This window comes from Podarcis bocagei, assembly GCF_964188305.1.
Source record: "Podarcis bocagei genome assembly, chromosome: 8".
Classification (NCBI taxonomy): Eukaryota; Metazoa; Chordata; class Lepidosauria; order Squamata; family Lacertidae; genus Podarcis; species Podarcis bocagei.
In genome coordinates this window covers 66,331,326-66,358,803 of record NC_138133.1, presented here as the reverse complement: position 1 = coordinate 66,358,803, position 27,478 = coordinate 66,331,326, and the positions used below count along the sequence as shown (strand labels likewise).

General features: G+C 42.3%; 1 protein-coding gene across 4 annotated transcripts in view; it reads left to right on the top strand.

Annotated features, from left to right (window-relative positions):
* Nucleotides 1-15,142: 15,142 nt before the first annotated feature.
* TRIQK (triple QxxK/R motif containing) overlaps nt 15,143-27,478 on the top strand; it is a 47,486-nt gene continuing 35,150 nt past the window's right edge. Inside the window, exons 1-2 of one of the 4 annotated variants that reach the window (XM_081205321.1) lie at nt 16,059-16,180; nt 18,868-19,042. The gene's annotated coding sequence lies outside the window, so the exon portion shown is untranslated. Of the gene's footprint in view, nt 15,718-15,829; nt 16,021-16,058; nt 16,181-18,867; nt 19,043-27,478 lie in introns of those variants that run through there. The other 3 variants (XM_081205320.1, XM_081205322.1, XM_081205319.1) reach the window with 3 other exon arrangements.

The following is a 27,478-nucleotide window of genomic DNA, read 5'->3' as shown; positions in this document are numbered from 1 at the left end:
CTCAAAACCCTTTAGTGCCGTGGATATTTTGCGTGGATATTTTCCTCCCCCGGTTGCTTCCATTTCCCCTCTTATGTGAAATTCCTATGGCTTTTGTAACGAATATGCCTTGTTTCAGCAAGATTGTGCTCACATACAAGTTTCAATCAACATTTGATTATCTCCTTCTACCGGCCAACAATAGAAAGTATCCTTTCATACTGCATCACGGTGTGATACACTAGTTTGACATCATCTGATAGGAAGTGCCTACAGAGGGTGGTGACTACAGCACAAGATATTTTGGGCTGTCCTGTGAATCTGCTGGATGAAATAGCAGAAGAACGTTGCCTCAGGAGAGTGAGGAAAATTCTCAGGGATGATTCACACCCTTGCCGGCACTTTCATGATCTCTGGCCCTCGGGCAGAAGATATAGAAGCATGATTAGTCACACCAACAGGGTAAAGAACAGCTTCTATCCGTGGGCTGTTAGGCTGCTGAATGAAAAGATAACAACAGGGCAACTGACTTTCGGGTTTGGTGGGTGTCAGTAATTTAAGACTAAGAGAGCTGAGTGGGGGGTGTTCGTGTAATCTCACTGTATACAAGTTGTACAAGTGACAATAAAGTATTTTAATTTCAGTTTCAATATTTCTTCTTCAGTAGCTTTTTACACAGTTGAGCTTGCATAATGTGGTCCAGGGATGGGGAACTTGTGGCCCTCCAGGAGTTGACCGACTCCAACTCCCGTCAGCCCCAAGCTGCACTGCCAATTCTCAGACCTTGTCAAACTTCTTCTTGTGCTGTGCCTAGAAAGCGTGGGTCAGAGTGGTTTTCCACTGGACCCATGCTTTCTAGGCATGGGTCAGAGTGGTTTCCCCCCAGCCCTGCTCCTTTCCAAGGGAAACCCCGGTCTTTAGTGATAGATCAGAACAATGGGAAATCCAGGAAAAACCGAAATTGCTGTTTGCTCTGATTGAACACTAAAGAGTAGTTTTCCCTGGGAGAAAGCAGCAGGAAGTGTGAATAAGGTGACAGGAATGCAGTTGAGAAACATCTGAAGGCACACAGCTTCTCCAACCCTGTAGCAGTCTGAACAAGAAAATCTTGATACTAATGAAATGGCTCTTACCTTAATTTAAGTTGCTGCTTTATTTCCCATACTAAACATGTGGGAATGTCAGCATTTATGGTATTTTTCCTGGGTATGTGCCAGCTTAACATTAATTAAATGTTATTGTGATATTTATGCCATCAGTGACATTTTAAAAGATGCTTGGAGGATGCTGTCAAATGGTACTTACTTCGGCTATCAATTAAAAACAAAAAAAGCTTCGGTTTTAGTCATCTTCAACAGGAAAGGGAATCTTCTTTCCCTGATACATTTAGGGTGTCAGTTTGCACCCTCTGAAAAGTCAGCCAATACAATTTTTAAGATATTTCCTAACATTAAGCAAAATTAAATATAGATTGAACATAAAACTGATATTTTAAATTACCTGGCTGACACAGAAGTAATCTCAGTTTTGCACTTCCGACAGTCATTTTGATATGTGAAACTACCCCCACCGCCATACACTTTTCATTGTATTTCATTCTGAACTTCACCCTGTCCAGTAAAGCAGCGCGAATGTATAGCCTTGTGGGAGTGGGAAAAAGTCATTCGTGTTGTAGGAGGAAAAATTAGATTACAGTGGTGCCCCGCAAGACGGATGCCTCGCAAGACGAAAAACTCGCTAGACGAAAGAGTTTTCCGTTTTTTGAGTCGTTCCGCAAGACGAATTTCCCTATGGGCTTGCTTCGCAAGACGAAACGTCTTGTGAGTTCTTGCGAGTTTGTTTCCTTTTTCTTAAAGCTGCTAAGCCGTTAATAGCCGCTAAGCCGCTAAGCCGTTAATAGCCGCTAAGCCGCTAATAGCCGCTAAGCCGCTAATAGCCGTGCTTCGCAAGACGAAAAAACCGCAAGACGAAGAGACTCGCGGAACGGATTAATTTCGTCTTGCGAGGCACCACTGTAATTTGTTTACATTTTTGAAACTGAGCACTTAATACCCTATATACCTGAAGGAGTGTCTCCATCCCCGTCATTCAGCCCGGACACTGAGGTCCAGCGCTGAGGGCCTTCTGGTGGTTTTCTCACTGTGAGAAGTGAGGTTACAGGGAACCAGGCAGAGGGCCTTCTCGGTAGTGGCGCCCGCCCTGTGGAACGCCTTCCCATCACATGTCAAGGAAATAAACAACCATCTGACTTTTAGAAAACATCTAAAGGCAGCCCTGTATAGGGAAGTTTTCAATGTTTGATGTTTTATTATGCTTTTATATTTGTTGAAAGTTGCCCAGAGTGGCTGGGGCAACCAAGTGAAATGGGCAGGGTACAAATAATAAAATATGCTTTACATGGATAGATCTCGTTGGGAAATATGAATTTACTATCATGTCTGATACCCTGAGGATATTTCGTGCAGCAAGCACACACATGGAATCTTTGTCATCTTCTGGTTAAAATCTCCCAGCAAAGAACAGAAATGCTTTGGCCACCCCACTAATGGTACAGTAAATTGCATTTTCTCATTTGGAACAATGTAATAGATTTCTCTACAGAGTGATTTATCATGCAACAATTAGGAGCCCTGGGGAATTAGATGACCATTTAAAATTTTATCAGCTTGTTTCAATAAACTGTTAATGTGACCCTAATGTTTGGGAAGCACTTTAATATAATCAGATTTTAGTTGTTCAATCTACTGACATTAATGGCTAACTCATTAATCACGGGATTCTCACAGAGACCTCTGAGTCTGTGCTAAGTTTAGTGGGCCAGTTCTTACAATAATAAAAACAACAGGCAATTTTCTAGACAGCTTTTTTCCTCACTTTCACAGTAGAATATTGTGTTTGTTAGCAGTTGAATGGGTCACTAAGTAATTCATTAGGGACTTGGAGTGGAAGGGGAATCCTTTAATGTTTGTAGCTCTCTTTTTTAAAAATAAAAAAGGCAACCTCCATTTTATTTAATCCAAAATGGTGCAATTAAATACATACTTCTAATAGATCAATTTCCAGTAATAAAATGAACATTGGGAGAGAAGACGGGAGGCAATTATGCCTTGGTGTTAGGATAGCCGCACATTGTCAAAAACCAAGAACTGAATCACCAAAAGAGGACAAAAGAGGATATAGATTTGCATAAAAATTGCACATTGCATATGCAAATTTAGAAATAATTACTATAATTGAAACATAATACAATACATTTTGCCATAGTGGGGAAGACTGTGACCAGATAAAAAACACAAGCTGTTCTTGGGGTGGCTAACCAAAAGCCTAGGAGAAGCCCATAAGTAGGACTTACAACAAAAGAGAACACTCCTTTTAATGATCTCCACCAATGGACTTTGGTTGTACATAATCATCATGACCAGTAGGATGCCAAGTCTGAGACAGATGACTCCTCCAAACTGGAGACTGTTGCTGCTAAAGTAGAATATGCAGCCACCACAACTGGTGCACATTTCTCTGTGACTACTATGAGCAAGCATGTGAAATGAAACAGCCACTCTGAGTAAGAGGGGGATGTGATTTCTCTAGTAAAAATGCTATTGTGGTGTTGGAGGAGAGCTGCACTGAGGAGGAATGGTGGGAGCCACCTCTTCCCCTGCTCCTGCTCCTGAATCTTCCCAGAAGCAGGAGGACAGTATAGATTTGGAACAGTGGCTTGCAGAGGGGCATAGTTCAGATGGCAGATGCTGGGAAATACTGGATGGGGAACAGCTGGATTAGAAACACTGGAAGAGAGAGGGTTAACAGATTCACAGTCATTGGACAGCATTCCTTCGCTCTCCCCAAAGTCAGGAAGAGCTCAGAAAGTCTCAGAATAGAGAGCACAGAGGGTACAAACTCAGATTACAAGACGTAGGAGTGACATAGATTAAGAGGGACGGAGGGGATGTGATCCTTAATTGGGAGCACCGCCGTTTCTATAAGATATGTTCTTTGTTCTCTTGCTGTGATTATTAAAGTTTCTAACTGGTAAGACGTTCCTTTCTTTGATCTTCTTATCTACTGCCATGGGGGGGAGGAAGCCTATTCCCCGAAGCCTGACAACTGAGCACAGAAGCACTGGCAGAGGAAGAGGCGTGGGGGGGGGGAGCGCACTGCTCCTGGCAGCACGATCCTGGCAGGGAGCTATCGCGGCTACCCCCCCGTCTGTGCTGGGCGCCACACCCCTACAGGTGGCATGCCACGCCCCCAGGATGTGTGTCATGCCCCCAGGACGTGCGCCAGCTCTGCCCCGCCCTGGTCTCTGCCCCTCAGTGCCAGAGCATGAAGCTCCGCCACTGCACAGAAGAGCAGATAGACAGCAATAGTTTGTAAAACATTATCAGGGACTAATTCAGCACGACAGAGGAAACCACATTTTGGCTCAAGTGTCTGCCTTGTTCAAGAGTGACACAGTAGCTTGCAAAGTTTCCCTAGGTAAGGAATTCCACAATGCAGTGACAGCACCAACAAGCAAAACCTGCTTCTTGTCCCTCCTCTTCTAATTTCAGAAGGCCAAGGAGCTTCTAGTAAGGAGCGAAGTGATCTAAGTGTAGATCAAAATTCACATGAAGACATTCTGTCACATATCTATTCTAGACCATTTGGTGACTAGGTTGATATTGCCAGGATGACATAGGCTGGAGTGTATTGGAAGGTAGAATTGAAGAACAGGTGCAAAACAAAGCCAATGTTATGAGCAAGGCCATGCACCAAGCTCATGTGCCACAAGCAAAATTTGCCACACTTTGTTGCCACTCAACCTATATGGAAGAGGTTTGCAGCGGAATGCTCAATGTATAGTTCAGGCATAGGCAACCTCGGCCCTCCAGATGTTTTGGGACTACAACTCCCATGATCTCTAGCTAACAGGACCAGTGGTCAGGGGTGATGGGAATTGTAGTCCCAAAACATCTGGAGGGTTGGGGTTGCCTATGCCTGGTATAGTTTATGCCCATAATGAATGACTCAACCAATCCATTTAGTCAAAGAGGGAGCAGCTGGGCAGAAAGCGAGACACACTCAGAGAGAGAAACAGTCACTGGAAGCAGAGTAAAGATGTGTAACAGTCCTTTCTTGTCTCTTATTGGTGTTAAGAGCTGTATCCATATACAGTGTAAGCAAACTTTTATTGACCTTATAAGCTCCATGGTTACATGATCTTACATGGTTTTATTGACAATTTCTTGGAGAGTGTATATGCCCATGGACCTCTCTTTTATAGACCACTCATGTTATGATTGCTAATATAATACACTAGTCAATTCAACTAGAGTGTCCACAAGAGTCTGTACCTGGTGTGCAATTGTGAAGATAAGACCACTGTCTTAGTTTCAAATGACAACATACAGGGTTAGCACACTGTGGCTTGATGGTCTCTCTGGCATTGCAATTAAAATCTTTGATTCATTTGTTTTGCAAGTTATGATCTTGCAGACTCCTTTTGTGGTCCGTGGATGGGAATACCCCAGTGTTGAACTGCTCCAAGGGCAGAGCTATGCATAAATTCAAGGCACGGTAAATAACAGGACTGTTGACTTTGTTCAAAAGTCAGACTTGGACTTAACGATTCGTATTGTAAAGAGAACAAGGCCAGTTTTTAAACTGTTCCAGTTTATTCATTGGTCGATGCTGTGGATGCTCAACTGAATGGTGATTAAATATTTATTTTTGTCAATAATTATATACCTTTTGTAAATGATACAAAATCATACTAACTTAGAGCATCTTATACTAATGGGATCTAGTTCACATTTCAAGCATCTCTGACAGCAATGAAGGATTCATTTTAAAAATTGATTTTTGATAGCTTTGGGTTTTCTATAATGATATTGCAATCTAAATTATGTAATGCAATATATAAATTATTCACGGTACTGTCAGCATTGCTTAATGCATATTAAGTTTATTTATAAAACCTGTCTGTGGGCTCAATATATTAAATAAGCAACCTGTCTTAGAGGGAATATGCAGTATTGACAAGTCACATGATATATAGGGTTCAATAAAATGAAAGTAAGTTAGGTCATTCTTAGTTTAATACATTACCAAAACCTGTGTGCACTTTGATAGTCATTTTGTTTGACTGCAAAACTGAACATTCTAAAATAATGGGTATTCCACCAATTAAAACTGATCTCGATCCTCATGTAGAGATCAGCAAATCAAAAATTGGGCTCAAACTGAAGTTGGGTTAACATGGGTCAGTTACTTCTCAGGGCTGATATTACTCAAGCTTGCAATCCACTGCTCTTTGCATGCAGATTTTAAATGCATTGAGTATGTTCAACATGTCAGCATCTAAAGGGGGGGGGGGACAAACTCAAAGAGATTATTGTACAGTAATTCAAACAAGATGGTGTAACTGACAGTTCAGGCTCAGTCCTGAATTAACCATGGTGTTGTCATATGCGGGTTGTATGTGAACATTTATATCCATGAAAAAAACCCATATCACAAGGGCAAGATGGTTCCACATCTGGGTGGCCAGAGCAAGAACAAGATATTATTATTACTATTTATTTATTAGATTTGTTAACCACCCTTCATCACAAGATCTTAGGGCAATTCACAGGATAAAAACACAAGGTAAAAACACAAGTAAATAGTTAAAACGAAAACAACAAAACAATTGCTCCCCTCTCACAAACACTTTTAAATGGCTGTAGACTATTACCCAGCCTTATAAAACCAACAAATACAAGTATAAATACAAAATACAAAATACCATATAACAATAACAAGTTGAAACAGCTCACCCTCCAAAAAACAACACCCACCTGCCCTTTTACCACTGAGAAGAGCTCTGCTAGAGGGTGTTTTGCTGGTGCAGTGCTGGCTAAGAAGAAAGAAACTATCCAGCCATTCAAGTAAGCTCTATGCTGTTCTTGAATTCCATAGCCTGTGTTTTGAGTATACAAGTACACTGGTGTTGTTGTACAGCTGAAGAGGCAGGGTGGTTAATGAGAAGATATATGTGAAAGCAGAGATGGACTGTGCTCTGGGGAGGAAGAGGAATTTTAATTTAACCTGTAAGGCTTCCTCGACTTTAAAAGAAAATCCTCCTCTGTAGCAATGGCTTGACTGGGTTTCCAACAGAGGACTGACATGATGAACGACTTCAGTGCAATACATGACAGTTTTAGTGTACATTATCTGCAGTCCATCATGGAATAATGTGTCACATTAGCCGCTGGAGCCTTCCTGGTTTGATTTAGGTGACTTCATTTGTAGTTAGTTGACTATTTTGAACTACTTTGGTCAAATGGCTCCAGGATTGCTCTGTGACGGGGCTTAGCTTGTTGCAGAGGCAGAACAAAGCCTTTTCTTCACGGGGCACAGGTGCTCCAGAGGTGCAATTTTCCTGCACTTACTGAAAATCATAATAAAAGCAAAGAAGAGCTAAATTGTAAGAGTAAAGACAGACAAACCTTTGCAATTACACATGTAAAAGAGTGACACTATTCTAACCATAGCTGTCAACTTTTCCCTTTTCTTGCGAGGAATCCTATTCGGAATAAGGGAATTTCCCTTAAAAAAGGGGAAACATTGACAGCTATGATTCTAACATTAGCATTATTAATGAAGATTGGCTTGGGGATGTACAGGAAATGCAAGAGCACGATGGCAAAGTTATATTTATTGTGTATATGTGTGAAATACAGTGGAACTTGGCTTTCGAGCATCTCGGAAGCCAAACATTTCGGAACCTGAACACTGAAAACCCAGAAGTAATTGCTTCTGTTTTCAAACGTGTCCCAGAAGTTGAACGGCTTCCACTGTGTGTTTTTCCATTTTCTCAATGGAAATTGCCAGCAGCCCTTTGCGCCTCAGTTGTCGAACGTTTCAGAAGTCAAACAGTCTTCTGGAATGGATTATGTTTGACAACCGAGGTTCCGCTGTATAGATGTTCTATCCAAATTTTGGATGCTGGAGAATTCTGGGAGAAACAGAAATGGGAGTGATAATTGCAGACATTCACTTATTCATTGTACGTCCAGAATGGATATTAATCCAGTGAATATGATCAGTATTCATTGTTTGTTTGTTTATTTATGCCATGTTTTTAAAATGTATACACTGCTTGTTTGTTAAAAAACCTCAAAGCTGCTTCCACAAATGATATGTAATTGATTTCATTCCCGGCACCCTGAAATTCACATTGCATTTTTTTGGCATTGAAATTAATGGGGCGGAATAACGTAATGACAATGTAACATGTGTAGTGTAGGTTGTTTTGACACCGCAGACAAATACTGTAATGTAGTTTTTGGGCGGAAGAGTAAACTGCAGAGAAATGGAAACATTGCTGCATGCGATGAATACAGGGCAGAATGGAAAATGATACTTACATCCAAGGTCTTAATACTCATTAGCTTTCACACAAAGCATGCACATAAATAATCCCCACAGCATCCACAGAGGAATGGATTCCATAATATCTCCAAAAGAAATGGATTGATATTGTCATAAAGCATTTATGAAGAGGAAAAGCTGGTTTAATAAAGCACGTTTACCAGGGGAGTTATACTATGGTTAAGTAGCATATACATTGCATGAACAGATATAAGAATAAAATAATTTCAGCACTGGATCAAAATGAGATCACAATCCAACGAAAGGTGCACAGTTGTGATCCTATACACCAGGAGTGGAGAACCTCTGATATGTCAGATGTTCTTCAAGTCTAGTTCTCACCATCCCTGACCATCGGCCATGATGGGTGGGGCTGATGATTTCAGTGTCCATTGATTTCAATGTCTTAAGCATGGCAAATCCTTCATTGGCTATGGATCCTAATTAATATATTAAGGTGTTAATAAGACATGCTAAATTATAAAAAAATGCTAATGTAAACAGATTAATTTAATTGTATTGCACTGTCGGTTATTGATTGATACAAAAATGCAAATCTATTTATTTAAGTACAAACTGCGTCACAAACTTCTTTCATCCTATGATGTCTAGCATGAAGTCAGCCCCATTGAATTCAATAGGAGCTACTCCCGGGTAAGTGTGCATATGTCAAAATGCATTTTTGCTTATGACATACCTTTCAGTGGTGGATAGTATCTTCAAGTCTTAAAAAAAAGCAATGAACAGTATGTACAAAACTCACATATCATGAGTACAATCAGCTCCACTTCTTGAGGAAATGTTAGAATGTTCAACATCCATGTTCTCAACAAGTAAATAACACATTCTTTGGCTACATTATGACCAGATTATATCTATTAGTTACTGCTGTGCACCATGTAAATCTCCAGATTCCCCTGGGAGATGAGAAAATCATTTCAGACTTCAATAACTAACAATCAGTTATTGCTCTGGGCAATAATAAAGCTGAATGCAATTACCTAAAGTGAAGTTAGCAGGGTAACAAATGAAATACAGATCTCTCTCTCTCTCTTAAAATAAATGTAGCATCTCCTCATCACACACTACCGCAGTGTACTAGTGGCTTTTTAAAATGCATTGCCTGAGCACTCTTTGAGGTTTGAAATATATGTGATTAAAACTTACCGAAAGTTACTTTTTATGATATCACTTGCATGATTAACACAGGGGTATGAAAGGCTATGGGCTATAAAACTGCAACAGTAAAAACATTCATTCTAGGAAAATAGACATCTTTAAAGGCTATGCACTTGGCCCATAGCATCGTCTCCTATGTATAAAGGCAATACACGCGCACGCACACGCGCGCACAAACACACACACACACACACACACACACACAAAATAAAAAAAAATTGGAAGAGGGTGGAGGGATCTGGTCAGGATCCAAAGGTTCATACAATGATTTCCACACAAAATGAAGGCATTTTGGGGTACTTTGCTTTTCAAATAGGAGCTCTGCCATGCCCTATGGCAAGCCACTTTTGGAACCAGGAAGAGTTTCTGCCATGCAGCTTGCAATATCACAGGATTCTCCCTTCCCAAGAGTGAATATATAGACCCACCAGGCATGTGTATAATTGCTGATTTTAAACAACATATTATAAGGCATTTCTTTAAAAAAGAAAAGAAAAAGAAAGCAGTATTTTTGTGCACATGCATTTTTCTCCTCACACTCCTAATTAAGAACTTTCACATTTCAGACTGTGACCAACAGAGCAATACTCTGTCTACACATGATTTTTTAATATGAGAGTCAGAAAATGTGAGTTGTTGCACCACCTTTTCCCCCTGGCAGGGCTCTTGCACTTTAAATAGCCACATAACAGGCAGACAGGGAAAAGCTTCAACTGTGGAATTTCCAAACGTCAGGAAGCTGTTTAATACAAAACCCACGGCAGGCGGAAGGAGGGGATGCCAACCCTGTACATGAGTAGTAGATGCTTGGATACTAGGGGTTTTATGGTCCGCATTAATATACACCGGTATACCAGGAGAAAAATGCATGTGCACAAAAATACTGCTCTCTTTTTCTTTCTTTCTTTCTTTCTTTTTCATACACATGCCTGGTAGGTCCGTTCTTAACCTGAAACTGTTCTTAACCTGAAGCACCACTTTAGCTAATGGGGCCTCCCGCTGCTGCTGCCGTGCTGCCGGAGCACGATTTCTGTTCTCATCCTGAAGCAAAGTTCTTAACCCGAGGTACTATTTCTGGGTTAGCGGAGTCTGTAACCTGAAGCGTATGTAACCTGAGGTACCACTGTATAGAATTCTATGATTCTGTGCATTCCATGCAAGATTGGCTCCCAAAGTAGCTTACAGTTAAAGTCTGCACAATCATGCAATATATTACAGATATGTGTGTGCGTGTGAAGCCCTTTCTTCTTGTCAGAACAGACAAGTCATTCCAGAAGAATGGAGCAGAAGGATTTGCAGATGAGCTCCAGATCTGGCTGACAGTAAAGTTGCCCTTCCGTTGATTTGCAGCATCTTCTGGTGTCTGGCTGTTGGTGATGCAGTCTGGCTTCCAGGCTTTTCCCTCCAGAGAAAGGGGGCAGAAGGCACTGCAGGGTCTGGCAGCTGGTAAAGATGCCAACCCACAAACACAGCCTTTCTGTTGAACTGCAATATTGGGATCTAGATGCAAGAATCACCTGGTTCAAACCCCTCTTCAGTCGAGAGGTACATGGGATAACCTTGGGCAGATAAGTCTCTCTCGGCCTAACCTATACTGTTTGCTGTGAGTCAAAAAAACCACTGCTCTAAACCTCCTTGGAAGACGTGTAAGATGTTAATTTATAGTAATGGAACACATTTCTGCCACAAATGTTTTCCAATCCAGCTAGACAATCAATGGGCACCTCCAGATGGTAGCTTATTATGGTTAACAGGTCATTGAGATATTGCAAATGGGCTATTGGCAACAAAGTTTTTTAACAATGGATTTTCCCAAGAAAGTGTAAATCTGGATTAAACTGGAAGGGGGGAATACAGGCTGGCATATTGATGAAAATTGTGTTGTGTAGACAGGTCAAAAACTTCAATGTGTGGGGAACACTGGTCACTTGATAAATAACCACCTAGAAGAACCCTAACGCTCTTAGCCATGCAGACAGGGAGGCAAAGTCTCTTTTGATAATGTTTGGGGAATGAAGAGATAAGCCTTTCCTTCCCATGTGCTGCTTTCCCAGTAAGAAACAGACACTCCTGCACTTATAATTATTTAAGGGAAAGCAGATACATAGCTGCATCCTACACAATGAAGCAAATGTCTAGTTTAACCCTAATTGTAGACTTTCATTGGTTGCATCCCAGTCTTCTAGAATTAGCTCTGGCCAAACCTTTGCTTCATAATCTTTCCACTGATACTGCAAGGCTTTGAATCCAGCTGTAAAACACAATTCTGTCAGTACTGGCATGAAGAAAGAAGAAGAAGAAAATAAATTAAATGCTTCTTCCAGTGACACAAGTCTCATGAAGAATTAACTAGGATAAGCACTTATTCTATCTGGTGCACTGACAATCTGAACAATGCAGACAAAAATAATAATTAAAACATAGCTTCATGCTGAGATGAAACTTTCAAGAGTCTCAACTGTGTTGAGCTTATGATTTTTCTGTTTTTGTATTTGTGAGCATAATTATGTCCCCGAGGCAGCAGGAGCTAGTGCTTGTCATCTCCCATTTCCCCCTCCAAAGGAAGATTAATTTCTTTACATAGGAATCCAAAAGTTGACGCCAGAGCAATAATAATAAATGTAAACAAAACCTTTTATTTTTTTATATTCTAAAACGCATAATTTAATGGCACAGTCACATAAATAATGAAAACACTACATATACTTTAGCCAATTAAGGGTAAAGCTGAAAGGTAACATTTAATGAAGTATTGACTCGCTATGTCAACAAAATGATGGCAGACATCTGTATGGATGATAGCATTTAGCAAAATGCTATAAAATCAATAGAGAGAAAGTGGGGAGTGGGCAGGAGCAGACTTGATGGCTCAGAGTCCGGGTAATGGAATACGGAGCCTTTTGTCCTTCCCTCACCAATGGAGAGAGGCCGAGGTGGCTGAACAGGACAAGTTTCCAATGCCTGGTTGGAAGCCTACATGGAATGAGCTTCCTTTCATAATAGACAGGTGTTTGCATCACAAAGTTAACTCATGCTTCTTCAAATTATCCAGAATCAGTAAAGATAGAAACCTTTTCACACAGTCGTTGAGGTCCAGCAGATACTCACGAAGATGTAAGGAATGGAATCACAGCAGTAGGTGCAATTTCAACGTCAACAGAACCTACACATGTACAGTGGTGCCTCGCAAGACGAAAAGAATTCGTTCTGCGAGTCTTTTCGTCTTGCGATGTTTTTCGTCTTGCGAAGCACGGTCCGTCGCAACTGCGCCTCTTCAAGCGGCTTTTAAAAAAAAGCGCAAGACGTTTTCATCTTGCAAAGCAAGCCCATAGGGAAATTCGTCTAGCGAAGCAACACAAAAACGGAAAACCCTTTCGTCTAGCGAGTTTTTCGTCTTGCGAGGCATTCATCTTGCGGGGCGCCACTGTACCACTGTACAGCATGCAAGGCTGTCTCCAAGAAAGCAGAAGCCCTGGGTTTTCCCCCACCTTGAAATAAACTTATGTAGGTCAACGTATATCCTCAACATGACTAATCAAAGTCAATGCATTTTAAAAAAAACCACCCCAAAAAACTTGTGGTGAACTCTACCCTGACACCAAACATGAAAAAATCACACTTTTGCACCTAGAAGAATAAGCATCAGGAGTGGCCAGTATTCACATATAGATTACAATGCTCATTCATTTAAAAGTTTACACTGAAGTTACAAGGAGCTCAGAGCTTTTGCCATCCAGTGGGTGACAGGGTGGTTAAAGGATGTTAAGCGGTAGCTAATTTCTCAGATGATCTTGAGTACTGAAACCAAAGGCTCATCCATACACTTCCACTTTCTTGCTGCTTCCCCCTGGGAAAACCTGCTCTTTACCACTGAATCAGAGCAAACGTCAGTCAGTCGGGTTTTCCATGGACTGATGTTTGCTCTGATTCAGCTGCAGATAGGAGGTTTTCCTGGAGAAGCAAGCAGAAAACTTATCGGACCCATGCTTTCTAGGCATCAGGCAAGAGAAGTGTGAATGAGCCCCCAAAACCGAGACAGCATCTTAAAAAGCAGAGACATCACCTTGCCGACAAAGGTCTGTATAGCTATGGTTTTCCCAGTAGTGATGTATGGAAGTGAGAGCTGGACCATAAAGAAGGCTGATCGCCGAAGAATTGATGCTTTTGAATTATGGTGCTGGAGGAGACTCTTGAGAGTCCCATGGACTGCAAGAAAAATAAACCTCTCCATTCTTAAGGAAATCAGCCCTGAGTGCTCACTGGAAGGACAGATCATGAAGCTGAAGCTCCAATACTTTGGCCACCTCATGAGAAGAGAAGACTCCTTGGAAAAGACCCTGATGTTGGGAACGATGGAGGGCACAAGGAGAAGGGAACGACAGAGGACGAGATGGTTGGATAGTGTTCTCGAAGTTACCAGCATGAGTTTGACCAAACTGTGGGAGGCAGTGGAAGACAGGAGTGCCTGGCGTGCTCTGGTCCATGGGGTCACGAATAGTTGGACACAGCTAAACGACTAAACAACAACAACAGGAATAATCTTGTATGGTGTTAAAAAAGAAAATTTTTGTTTCATGTATGCGTACTAATCAGGCATTGGAGAGTGTCTGTCTCCTAGTAATCACAAGTGAGCCCTCCAACAGAATGTGTGTTGCATCCTCCCTTCTAAAAGGATCGTTCCTGTTCAGGGTTCCGCCTATTTCCTACAAACACAGTCATTCTCTTCCATTTTCCTTTTCCAATTATTACTCATTTCTTGTTTTCGTCTTCCCCCTCCATCCTTTTTGCATTGTGTTTATCAAGTCTGCAAACCCATGGGTAGCGACTGTGTTGCTTTTCATCTCTCAACAGTACAAAGAAAATTTTAGGTATACTCTGTATAATAATAATTATGATGATGCAGCCATCATTATATAGACAGCTGTGTGTGGAGATATTGCACAAAAACATACCATTTGTATCTCTACACAAAGATGCACTGTGTACACCCTCATCGACATCTGTATTGGCAAGGACCAGACCATCGAGTGTCAGGGCTGGAGAACCATTTTTGCACCAAGGCATTTCCCCCCATAGGAATGAGAGGTAAATATTCACTGATATATGAGGGGAAATACATGGGGCACTTTGGGAAGGCTTCTGCATGGTGGCTGCGGTCATCTGGTGAGGTTTCCCCGATGTGGCTGCCCAGAGCAGGGTCTTTAGTGTAGTGGCACCTGGTACCTCCTCTAGAATACCATATCCAATATACAATATACAACGTACTTCCTCTAGAATACCATATCCAATATCCAATAATTAAAACCATACATTTAAAAATAATAATAAAAATTATTAAGTGGTTTTATTAATTACATGTTTATATTACATTGTTTCTAAATTACTATGTGCTGTGCAATATTTATTTTCATACCATATTGGCATCTTTTAGATTAAGTAGTTGATACATTTTTTTAAATAAACAGAACAAAAGCTCCCCCCACCCCGGGACTGTAGTGATCATAAAAACTCCAAAACACTGCTGGACACCACTTTATATTATAACGTTGATCATTATAACTTCCGGCTGTTTTCTACGCCCGCCAGCCTGCTCTCCCTCCAAATTACTTTTTGCCGACTTCAATTTTCAAAAACAGATGTCTGGCAGATATAATAGAAATTCTTCAAAACGTAAAACAGAAGTGAAATCTTACTAGATATTTATGGGACATGACCCAAGCTGATCTATGTGAACGCCCCCCCCCCCCGAAGCCTGAGCCCTGGGCGACTGCCTAACGATAGCACCGGCCCTGCCCGGGGCTCTCTTCTGGCGCCGGCGAAGTGCCTCTGAGCATGTGCTGAGGGCCGTTTTTCTTACAACGCTGCCCACATATTTGGGGAAGGTGTCTCCATGTCTTTGGACAAGAAATCAAGTTCTTTTGGGAGGCCGAGGGGGTGCTTAGAAGAAAACGGTTCGCAGTAGAGATGGAGTTGCATGTTTTATTTCTGTCCTCAACCTGCCCCGTTTCAGAGCAAAAGTCTGCCGCCTCCTCCATCGGGCTGGGTTGACACGAACGGGAGAGGCGGACCCGTCCCCGCCCGAACGAGGAGGGGGGCCTCCCTCGGACACGGAGAACCCGCCCGCCATTAGAGGAGGAGGAGGCGGAGCCGACACGTTCAGTAAAGGTATCGAGGCGGTGGCCGGTGTTTGGCGGGATCCGCGCGGGGTGGGGGGTGGGGAGGAGGGGACAGAACGGAGGGAGAATTGACAGCCGCGGCGCAGCCGGCCCCTCCCACACTCGAGCGCACGCGCCTGGCCAGCCCCCAGCTAACGGCCGACCTAGCAGGAATTCGCGCGCCCGCCCGCCAGGCTGGCGAAGGCCGGGGCTTGCTCAAGGGACGCTTTGCCCAGCTCGATTTCCTTGCTTCCCATTGGCCACAGCGGAACGGCTCGGCTTTGCGATTGGCTAGGCCCTGCTGCCAATCTTGGTTTGTTTCGAAGTCCACGCGTCCTTTTGTCTTCGGAGGGGAGGGCGTTGAAATGCGCCGCGGTGGCCATATTGCTTTAGGGTGGTGAGGTAGCCCGGGGGGTGGGGGGTGTTAGAGTGGAGAGGAAGAAATCTCAGCTGAGGAGGAAGAGCGACTAGCTGTAAGCCAGGGAAACAAAAAGGGGAAAGATGAGGGGATGTGTGTTGTTAACCTTGCCCTTCAGCATCATTTGTAAGGGTGCGCTTGTCCCTCCCCCCCCCCCGTTTAAAGTCATTACAGGTCCAGTTAGCTGCTTCTTGGACACCTAGCGCAGGTCTCTTTTGTCAGATCCCGTGGCCCATCATCGACCTGCTTAAGCCGTCCCTGCTTAGTTGCAGGCTTGCCTTTGACGCCAAGATTGTGGAGAGGGGAGGAAATGGGGACTGTATTTGGAGTGAAGGCTCTGGATCATAGCTGTCAACGTTTTCCTTTTTTAAAGGGAAAGTCCCTTATTCTGAATAGGATTCCTCGCAAGAAAAGGGAAAAGTTGACAGCTATGCTCTGGATGACAGGGACGCGGGTGGCGCTGTGGGTTAAACCACAGAGCCTAGGGCTTGCCGATCAGAAGGTCGGTGGTTTGAATCCCTGCGATGGGGTGAGCTCCCGTTGTTAGGTCCCTGCTCCTGCCAACCTAGCAGTTCAAAAGCACATCAAAGTGCAAGTAGATAAATAGGTACCGCTCCGGCGGGAAGGTAAACGGCATTTCCGTGCGCTACTCTGGTTCGCCAGAAGCGACTTAGTCATGCTGGCCACATGACCCAAAAGCCGTATGCCGGCTCCCTTGGCCAATAAAGCGAGATGAGCACCGCAACCCCAGAGTCGGCCACGACTGGACCTAATGGTCAGGGGTCCCTTTACCTTTATGCTCTGGATGATGATGGCTCTCTCCCTCCTGACCTAGAACCAGTGCTCCCCCCCAAAAAAAAATGTTTAGGGGTACTCTCATTTTCCTACTCATATTGAAATACTGCCCCTCAATGAGGCCAAACTCAGATTCACAAAATGTTTATGTGGATCCCATGAGCCCCCCCCCCCCAGAAAAAAGCACTGCCTAGAACCAGTTGGATCTCCCAGCCATGCTCATGTCACTCTGACAATGCAATTGACCTGTAGACCTGCCAAGTCTTTTGGCATAGTTAGTGCTCATGTACCTCTCACAATTTGAGGGAATGCTAAAAAAACAATACAGCTGAGCTGGAATGGGCTGATCTCTTCTGATTTGCTGCAGGGATGCACAGAGGTTCCACATACCTGCAGAAGATGCACATTGTCCACCCCACCTGATGGATCCCTGGAACCTAAGGGTGCTTTGCATTTATGTCCTAAAAACTGGTTGGTGGTGTATAAAAAGAAAGGCCAAGTTCCTCCTGGTGAATGACACTGACTAACCTTTTTTGATTGTGTGTGTGTGTTTGGCAGCTTTTTCTCACTGCAAGGAAATTATTAGATTTCCTGAGGCTAAAAGGCTTCTTTCAGCCACAAGATTGTCGTGGACCAAACTGGTCAAATATCAGTGGTGAACCACAAGAAATAAACTATATTCTAGTGACTTGTGTGCAGTATCATATTCCATACAAGGTGCCACATTTATTTATTTTTTCTACCTATCAATACGATGCCTCAGAAAGTGGCACATTCACACTTCTCACCCACAACACTCAGTCCTCTGCCATCTCCGTTGTGTAGGTGCACAGGAAGCTGCTTTCCTACCAAGTCAGACCACTGATCCATGTAGCTCAGTATTGCCAACACTGACTGGCAGTGACTGCAGGATTGTTGTTTTTAAGGCAGGAGTCTTTTCCAGCCACATCTGGAGATGACATGAGTTGAATATGGAACTCTTTGCATGCAAAACATGTGTTCCACTACTGAGCCTTGCCCTGTGGCCTTTCTTCCTCATCCACTGGTACTGGCCGGTGCTGCTGCTGTCAGTCTGCATGGTGTTGGCTTGGCAAAACCTCCACACTCCTATTGTTGGGTGGTAGCCCTTGATGTTGCTCCTGGACCAAGCTGGTGGTTAGGTTGTTGGGCTGGGCAATGCATGGCTAAGGATGGAGCGGTGTGCAAGTTCGCTGCTAGAAGCAAAGTGCTAATGTGTGATAAGTAGTTCCACACCCATTCTTTCCCTAAGATATTTGTCCATGCACCTGGAAATGAATTTTTCATAGGATTAAAGTTAAATTTTAATATTGTGCTGGTAGCTGGTCTGGCCATTAGAAAAACATGCAAACTTGTTTTTTTTTAAAAAGCCAGCCTGCTAGTAGTCCTAGAAGATGCTCCTCCCGCTCTGTGCAAATTGTGAACGTTCAGCTGGACGTCAATGAAAATAAGAATTTAAAACCAAAGTAGAATAAGAAGGCTTAACTTTATTACTCAGGATTAACACATGCAAAGATAAAAAAGCTTGTGTAGTGTGATCCTAAGTAGGTTTAGGTTCCATTGATTTCAGTGAAACTTACTGAATCAAACAATCCTTAGTATACTGTAAATAAGACTGCAGGCAGCTGTAGTGGGTTGTTTGTTTTTTTAAAAACAGAGAATGAAGTCAAATATTAATATAACTAAGCTGGTTTTGTTAACGTTACTTAAAACATAGGTCATCTTGGTTCTCCAAGGTATCAGATGGGGCATTCCCAGCCTTAACTGGAGATGCCGGGGATTGAACATGGGACTTTATGCATGCAAAGTAGATGCTCTACTGCTGAACTATAGCTTTACCCTGGGTTAAGGGCTGAGCATCATAGTGGCAATGAATTTCTAGGTTAAGGCAGCAATTTCTAAGAGGAGCCTTTCTCCACTTCTTTTCAGGTATGGGCATAAGCATACCACTCTGCATCCACCCTGATTTGTTTGTTTTAAGAAATACCTAGTTTGACCACACAAAGCAGTATTATTATTGGCCAAGTTTATTTGCTCTTGTGCTCATTCTGTATGATCTGCCTACGTGGAACTCTCTGAGATTAACATTGCACAGAAAACTCAGGTCAGTATCTTCAAATATAAAAACAGTTAAAAATGAAGAGTAAGGCAATGGTGCAGATACAGTATACAGTCCATCTCTTGTTCAGTGGCAAAATATAATCTTTTTATTTTGAGATTTTTTTACTTTGACATTAATGAGAACGTGCAGTACTAAAAGCACTTTGAGTGAATTTTTAGGGGTGGATATTTTTCAGAATCTGTGAATGAATGCCCATTCAAATTGAACATACTATAAGAGTATCAAGCTGTACTGTTTTGAAATGCTTTTGTAGCTGTGGAGGTAAAATATGTTGTGTTAGCTGGATTCCATGTAGTGCTGTAGAGAATGCCATTGGAACTGATAACCATAGATTATGATAAATTTGTGTCTATTCATTTCTGGGTTGTATGATGGAAATGCCCCAGGAGTCCGATCGTGGATTCAGTTACCAAACATTTAGTGTAGTGTTTTGGCTGTTCCTTGTTTCTCTTTACAAAGCCGATGATCTTGGCAAATTGTAAATAGAAACCTGAGCTGAAGCAATTTTTCAGCACATTAGCAGCAAATTTAGTGCTTATGAAGATGTGATAGCGAAAGCATTAGCTTTGACAAGGAAGGGGGATGGTATGAAGTTTAGAAGTTTTGCATGAACCTTTGCTATTTCATTTTAGCTCCAAGCGGTAACATTTGCCATTTTGCTCCTGGGTGTCCCAAGAAAAATATGCCAAGCTGTATGTGAGGTGGACCGGGAGGAGGCAATCATTAACTTTTACTGTTCTAGCTGCATCAGGATTTGAATACCTGCTTGTGCAATTTGTAGTACAGTAGACAGTTTCAACAGGGATCTTGGGTATGGTGATTGGTATAGGTGTTTGTTTGAGTTTAGATTTTATAAACAATGAATGAGACAATAACATTCATTGAACCAACTAGCCCTTAAAGTAATGTTAGTGAGCTCTTTGGTGTTCAGAAGTAAAAGAAGCCACATCCCTATTCCTCACCTTTCTGTCTAGAATTATCTAGAGGAATAGGAAGAAGAAACATTGATACAAATCAGACCTTGCTTGAAGGAAAGCATTCTGTGAGGTCCCAGAAAAAAAGAGTGCAAACATCTAATAAATGCAAAGCATTTCTTCAGTATCATCTTGCCTCACTGGGGTCTTGCAGGATAAACAGAGAAGACAAAACAAAACAAATCAGCAAATTGTTGCTGATCTAAATGTTGTCATTCAGGACCAAACAATGCACTACAGTGGTGCCCCGCAAGACGAATGCCTCACAAGACGGAAAACCCGCTAGACGAAAGGGTTTTCCGTTTTGGAGGTGCTTCGCAAAACGAATCTCCTATGGGCTTGCTTCGCAAGACGACAATGTCTTGCGAGTTCCAGATGGTTTCCCCCCCCTTTTTCTAAGCTGCTAAGCCGCTTATCAGCTGATCCGATCAGCAGATAAGCCGCTAAAAGCTGCTAATAGCGCTAATCCGCTAATCCGTCAATGGGCTTGCTTCGCAAGACAAAAAAACCGCTAGACGAAGAGAATCGCAGAACGGTTTCTTTTTGTCTTGCAAGGCACCACTGTACATAGAAACACATGTAATGGTATGGGGGTTTTTTTGGCCTAGAAGTTGCTTTGAGATGTGTGTCTTATTGAATCAGCCAAAGGCCTATCTAGCCTAGCTTCATATTTCCTGCAGTAGAAAACCAGATACCTATGGAAAACCCACAGGCAGGAGATGAGCACAGTAGTGATTATAAGCAGGGAGATGAGGGCCTGTACTTAATTATTTCTGCTCCCAATAGTGCCTTACTAAACAGCTCCCCCCTACCAAACTGGTATTCCCAGCAGGTGTTTGAAAACTTCAAGAATGGAGGGCTTTTGGGGGTGGGGAAAGGGTTAATCACGCCCTGTTTTTCAGTCTCCAGTGCTTCCCTCGTGAAATGGCTTTTACAGCAAAATAAGAGCAATAGCTATTAGGCGATCATCACACACGTTTTCAGGCAGCATGTAGTTTGGCTGTCATACATAAAATTAAAATGCTGTGTTTCTGCATCACTCTGGAGTGCAAACCAGTTTGTCTATAGTTAGGTTTGGCAGATCACAGTTTTAGTAACAAAACACTCTTGAGCTGTTGTGCCTGGAGTAAAGGATGTGTGTTGTTTTCTATAGGATTGTGATGTTTTGGAATAAGAGATAATCCTTCAGAATAAGGCACATCTGGCAGCCCAGTCTGTCGTCTGCAGCAAATCTATCAGCCTTGACTTGGAGAGCTGCCATGAGACTGTTGTGAACTGAAAAAGCATTCTGTGTACAGCTGTACTGGCACACCTGAGCTTCATCAACCTCCCCCCCTTTACATCAGAATGATTTCCCCCAAACACAGCAGTGCGCAGGCTTCCACTAATTGACTCACAAGTGGCAAGTGCCTTTTCTTGTGACTCCCCCAACACCCACACCTGGTGCAAAGGTGCCCTCTACTAAGTTCTTCATGATGCGTTCTGAAGTTGATGGAAGGAGTTCTTTCTGGCATCTGCAAGAGCCCAACGATATAAGTACCCCCGCTCTAATTCCCTCTGAATTCTAATCAGTTTATACAACAGTCAGGAATGGGTTGATGTCAGTTTCAGACTCCTGTATTGATTAGGAAGGAAAAAGTATTATAAATTTCACAGGTTCCAAATAGCTAAGTGGATTACTGTTTGGGATTTCCCCCTCTATGTCTTTTTTAAATACACATGTATCTTGGTTTACGATTAAGTTGTCCTGGTCAAAGAGTGCATTTTTTGTTTTTAAACAGAGATTGTATGGCCATCTGTCATGTATGATCTAGTTGAGATTCCTGCATTGCTGGTAGTTTGACTAGATGACCCTTGTGGTCCCTTCCAACTCTACAATTCTAAGATTTTTTGTTTCACTTTACTGTACCAGAAAAGGCATGAGAGCATGGGAACACTAGGAACAGGTTTACTTACATCCAATAAAATCACACAGCATTCCTTGAAGGGTATACGATCAAGTGTTGGCAGCATAAGATCAGTGCGTCCAACAATGTCCCCACCTGAGCATCCATGATGGGACTCCACATGTGTAGAATACTACTCATCTGTCATGGATGCTTTAGCTGTGATTCCTGCATTGCACGAGGTTGGGCAAGCCGACTCTCGGGGTCCCTTCCAACTCTACGATTCTTTGATTCTACACATGGTCCCATTAATTCATGCCTTCAAATGGGCTTGGGGACTTGGGCAGATAATGGTGCTATGACTTTTTAAAGTGTTTTATAGTTTAAACTGTTTTCATGTTATGCTGGTCTGCTATTGGTGTTGATAATTTTATTGTGGGATTTCAGTGTTGTACAGTGTTTTGATTCTGATATAGGAAGCTGCCTTAAGGGAACAAGCTCATCTTGCAGGGTGGCCATTTGGGTACACAAGTGTGAAAACTGTTCTGGTGCAAAAGCCTCAAGGGGTCAGATGAGGCCTTCTTCTGATTTAAATGGCAATCCATTACAGTGCTCTGCTGTGCTCATGGCAACGCCCACTAAACCACTCTTCTGCAGTTTAGTGAACAGGATGTCATATGAAACCTTGGGGAAAGTTTTATTAAAGTTAACTTCTTAATCTGTAAGGAAATCCCTTATCTGTCAAACACAAGTGGAAATGGATAACCACTTACCATGTGATTGGTGCTTAAAACATGCCACATGTTGTTTTTAGAAAGCTGCATGGGGGAAGGACTAACATGGGGGGCAGTCAGGAAGTCGGGCTTGTATATCTCATGATGCTGTCGCCAGAACTCAAGCATCGTCTTGCCTATAGTCTAAAGTGGCCAAGTCTCCTGTCCTCGATGTCTTCCACCTCCTTCTGCATATGTATACCATGCGCAGGGCAGGTGCAAAGTCACCATGAGTGACAAGGAAAGGACTGTAGCTCATTGGCAGAGCATTTGCTTTGCTTACAGAAGGTTCTGGGTTCAATGCTCATTTCCAGGTAGGGCTGGGAATGCCTCTTGTCTGAAATGCTAGACTACTGAGCCAAAGCTCAATAATTCAGTAGGAAACAACTTCCTATTTCTTTCCATGTAGTTAGAACTGTCACGGGAGGCTTTTAAAAATAACTACCTGGTAGTATGATGCCTTTGACTACCAATGGTGGTCAAAGAATGAACTGGATTGTTTCGGCCAGCTTTTTTAAAATAACAACAACAACAACAACAACAATAATAATAATAATAAAGCAAAGTTTTGTTAACATTCCACAGCATTGGTTAACAAACCATAAATTTCAACACAACCCACCTACCTTCCTCTTTTGACTCATCCCCTGATGTTAAGCAAAACAATAAGTGAAAAAGAAATGAAAACAAAAGAAGAAGAAGAAGAAGAAGAAGAAGAAGAGTTTGGATTTGATATCCCGCCTTTCACTCCCTTTAAGGAGTCTCAAAGCGGCTAACAATCTCCTTTCCCTTCCTCCCCCACAACAAACACTCTGTGAGGTGAGTGGGGCTGAGAGACTTCAAAGAAGTGTGACTGGCCCAAGATCACCAAGCAGCTGCATGTGGAGGAGCGGAGACGCGAACCTGGTTCCCCAGATTACGAGACTACCGCTCGAATATTGTGTGTGTGATGATATAATTTTAAAGCTGTGTTTGTTTAATTCATACAGTGGTGCCTCGCAAGACGAAATTAATCCGTTCCGCGAGTCTCTTCGTCTAGCGGTTTTTTCGTCTTGCGAAGCAACCCTATTAGCGGCTTAGCGCTATTAGCAGTTTAGCGGCTATTAAAGGCTTAGCGGCTATTAAAGGATTAGCGGATTAGCGGCTAAAAGGCTATTAGCGGCTTAGAAAAAGGGGGGGGGAAGCGAAAAAAAATTGGAACACTTGCAAGACGTTTTCGGCTTGCAAAGCAAGCCCATAGGGAAAATCGTCTTGCGAAGCAGCTCAAAAATGGAAAACCCTTTCGTCTAGCGGGTTTTCCGTCTTGCGAGGCATTCGTCTTGCGGGGCACCACTGTATGTAATTTTCCAATGTGGAATGAATGCCATGTGAAGAAAAAGACAAAGGGATTGTGTGTGTGTGTGTGTGAAAAAAAGTTATGCTATTCCCAGTGTGTAGTATACAACGAATCACAACTCAAAAGAGCTACAAAAATTTATCTTCTCTCCGTTAAATAACTTGAATGATTACACACTTTCTTTTTGATGTTTTAAACATGGTGCGATGTGTGCACCTTGGCAGCCTTGATGACCCATAGACTGGAACCCTGCAAAAATCATTATGATAACGGAACTGCTTTAGAAGCCTCAGATGATTTTGAAAACATGTGATCGATGACCTTTATTGCTATGGCTTTTATTTCAGTTATTTCCCCTCCTGCATCAAAGGAAATAAAATTCAAAAGGGGTTTGTGAGTGTTAAGGATAAAAGAGGGAATTAAACCGTTTCCATATCATGTTTGCTGCTGATCTCCTTAATCACTAGGGCAGAAGAAATAATTACCTCTAGTAGCTTTTATTTTTTTATGTATATACATGGAAGTGTGCTGTATTTTTATATTGCCTAACAGTGGCAGATTCCTGAACTCTGCCAGTTTAACTTTTAATAATACTCAACATGGCACAGTTTCTGTATTTGTGCTCAGGCTGTTTACATAATATGATCATCCTGCTGGATCTTCTGTCGCCTGGTATTTTTTCCACCAAAGCTGGCTGCATGTACTCCATCCCGTAAAACCCTGAGGGGAGCAGAACATGCAGAAGAGCTGATATCCCTCCTACCCCCACAATAGAAATTTAAGTTGCAGTAAGAGAACATGCAGTCCTTGGGTTGTCCCAAGGTTAAGAGTTCCCACAGCATAGCGATCTTCAAAACTATTTTGCTTAACATGCAGCCTTGCCCGGCAGAAGGGGGAAAACGGCATTGCTAACAAGTGGTGAATAGTCATTGCCTTTGTGACTGCTTGTAAGTTTCCCATTTGGTTGGCCAAGGTGGGAAGCAGGATGCCCGACAAGGTGGACCTTTACTTTGATCTAGCAAGACCCTTCCTACATTGTTATGAAAGCCAAAGGAACTGCAGGGTGTCCACAGAGCCCGTCACTCTGATCCTAAACAATTGCAGTGACATGTCTGGCAGCAATGCTGCGAGGCATGTTGTTCACAGATTTATACTGATGAAGCCTAAAGGTACATTCGCGTACACCTCCTGTAAGTCAATGCAAAACAGCAAAAAGAAAAAAGGAAAAAAGATCAATATGTTTATATTAGCAAATATGCTTGTCACCCATCCTAGTAACCCTTGCAGTTCTTTGCTCCAACACAGGGATTTGGGAGTGGGTTGTTTAATGCCGAACAGTTGGGTAGACTGCTGTTTGCACATTTTTCTTACTTTTTTTGTACAGACAATTGGAAAACTAACTTTTTTTGTGAGGAGGGGGATTAAAATGGAATCGTCATAGAAGGAGCTTTTAATATTGCTGAAGCCCCCCACAGCTGTCATTGCAATCCAGAATGTAAGTGTGGTAGATGAAATAATCTACAGTGAGACATATGCATGCATAGCAAGTCTTTGGATCAAGCCCTTCCTATTTCAATGTAGCAGATGTTGAAAACTCTAATATTGCTTTGCAAAGAGGAAACGACAGCTAAATAACATTTATGAATGCATCAACCATGCTTTTCCTGTTAATGGAAAAAGCATAATGTTTGTGTTGTTGGCGTGCAAGCTGTGTGTGTATATGTGATTGATATATAATTACACACAAAACACGCACACACACATTCTCCCTATTTATAACATTGTGGATGTTACCAAGAAAAAAACCCCCGTTGCTAAAATATTGTTTCTTCATTTTAGGCACATTGTTTCCTATTTTTTATCGATGCACTAGAACCTTATTAATTAAACTGTCTGGAAAAGGTTAGCTTTATTTACACTCAGGATTATTTGGTAATGCACAGCATCCTGCATATGCTGTGCCTACTTCTCATAGCTAGTTGTTTGTATATGACTGTTTCTCCTCCTCCACAAAAAAGCAATGCTCAGGATGGTAGTCTACTGTGAGGCTTATCGCTGATTTCCACATCATTGAATAATGGGGATTATCTCTGATTCCCACAGCCTAAATGGCATTCACACAGCATTCACATAATGCTCCACGGCTACTGTCTATCTTTTATATGGAGTCGAGGAAGATGTCTTACACCAGGTCAGACTCTTTGTCCATCGTGACCTATATATAGCTTACTTGGATTGGCAGTGGCTCTCCAGGCTCTTGGAAAAACAAACGAAAGCTCATACCAAGAACTAACTTAGTTGGTCTTTAAGGTGCTACTGGAAGGAATTTTTTTATTTTGACATCGCCCCTTTGTTCCTTAAAAAAAAGAAAACCGGAGACATTAAGAATTGAACTTGGTATCTTCTGTGCCCATGCTCTGTATCTAAGACGTGGTAGTTTCCCAGCAATATGTTCAAATTGCAACATGATATGCCTCACATTTGCCACTGTTGAGCTCCCACAGGCAGTCTTTTACCTATCTTACTGGTGTATTTAAATACACAGAGTTGGATACTCTACATGGACCACCAAACCCAACACTTTCCCTTGACAATGAAGTAAGAGCATAATAGTTGTGTCATGTGGTGTCAGGCTAAGACCCATCTAGTCCAGCACTTGTTTGTTTTGAAAAGTGTCTTTCCAGATGTTTCTGGGGGTTCCACAACCAGGACATGATAATGTTTTCCAACCCCTGCTACCGCTGCTATTGTTTTTCATTATATTTGTATACCGCTCTTCATCCGAAGATCACAGGAGGGTTCACAGCATAAAAATACAAAATGAGAACACAAAATACATGATAAACCGAAACCCATCCAAATAACCCCCATCCCACAAACACATTTAGAATGTTAATCAGCCAAATATCTGGTTATAGAGAATCATGTTTGCTTGGTGCCTAAAGATATGTAATGAAGGCGCCAGGCGAGCCTATCTGGAGAGAGCATTCCACAAACTGGGAGCCAGCACAGAAAAGACACATTCTTGTGTTGCCACCCTCTGGACCTCTCGTGGAGGTGGCACACAAAGAAAGGCCTCCAATGATTACTGCTGTTCATTTCTAGCATCTGATAATCAACAGGCCACTGCTTCTAAAAATGGAGGGTACACTTAGTTAAAATGACCAGTAATCATGGTTAGATTCCCATAAATAGGTCTAATTCTTTTTAAAGTATGCTAAGCTGTTGGCTACCATAATAGCTTGGAATAAGAATGATCTGAGTATGAATTTCATAAATTATTTTTTCTATGCTGTTCTAGAGGTTAATTACACATAGATGATAGCCCAACCTTCTTTTGAAATGATCGGAAGAAAGAAGCTCCATAGCTCACCAGGCAATTTATTCCCTTACTGACCTGCCATTGTGGTTAACTAAAATTGATCTTTCTGCAGAAGAGGGAACAATGG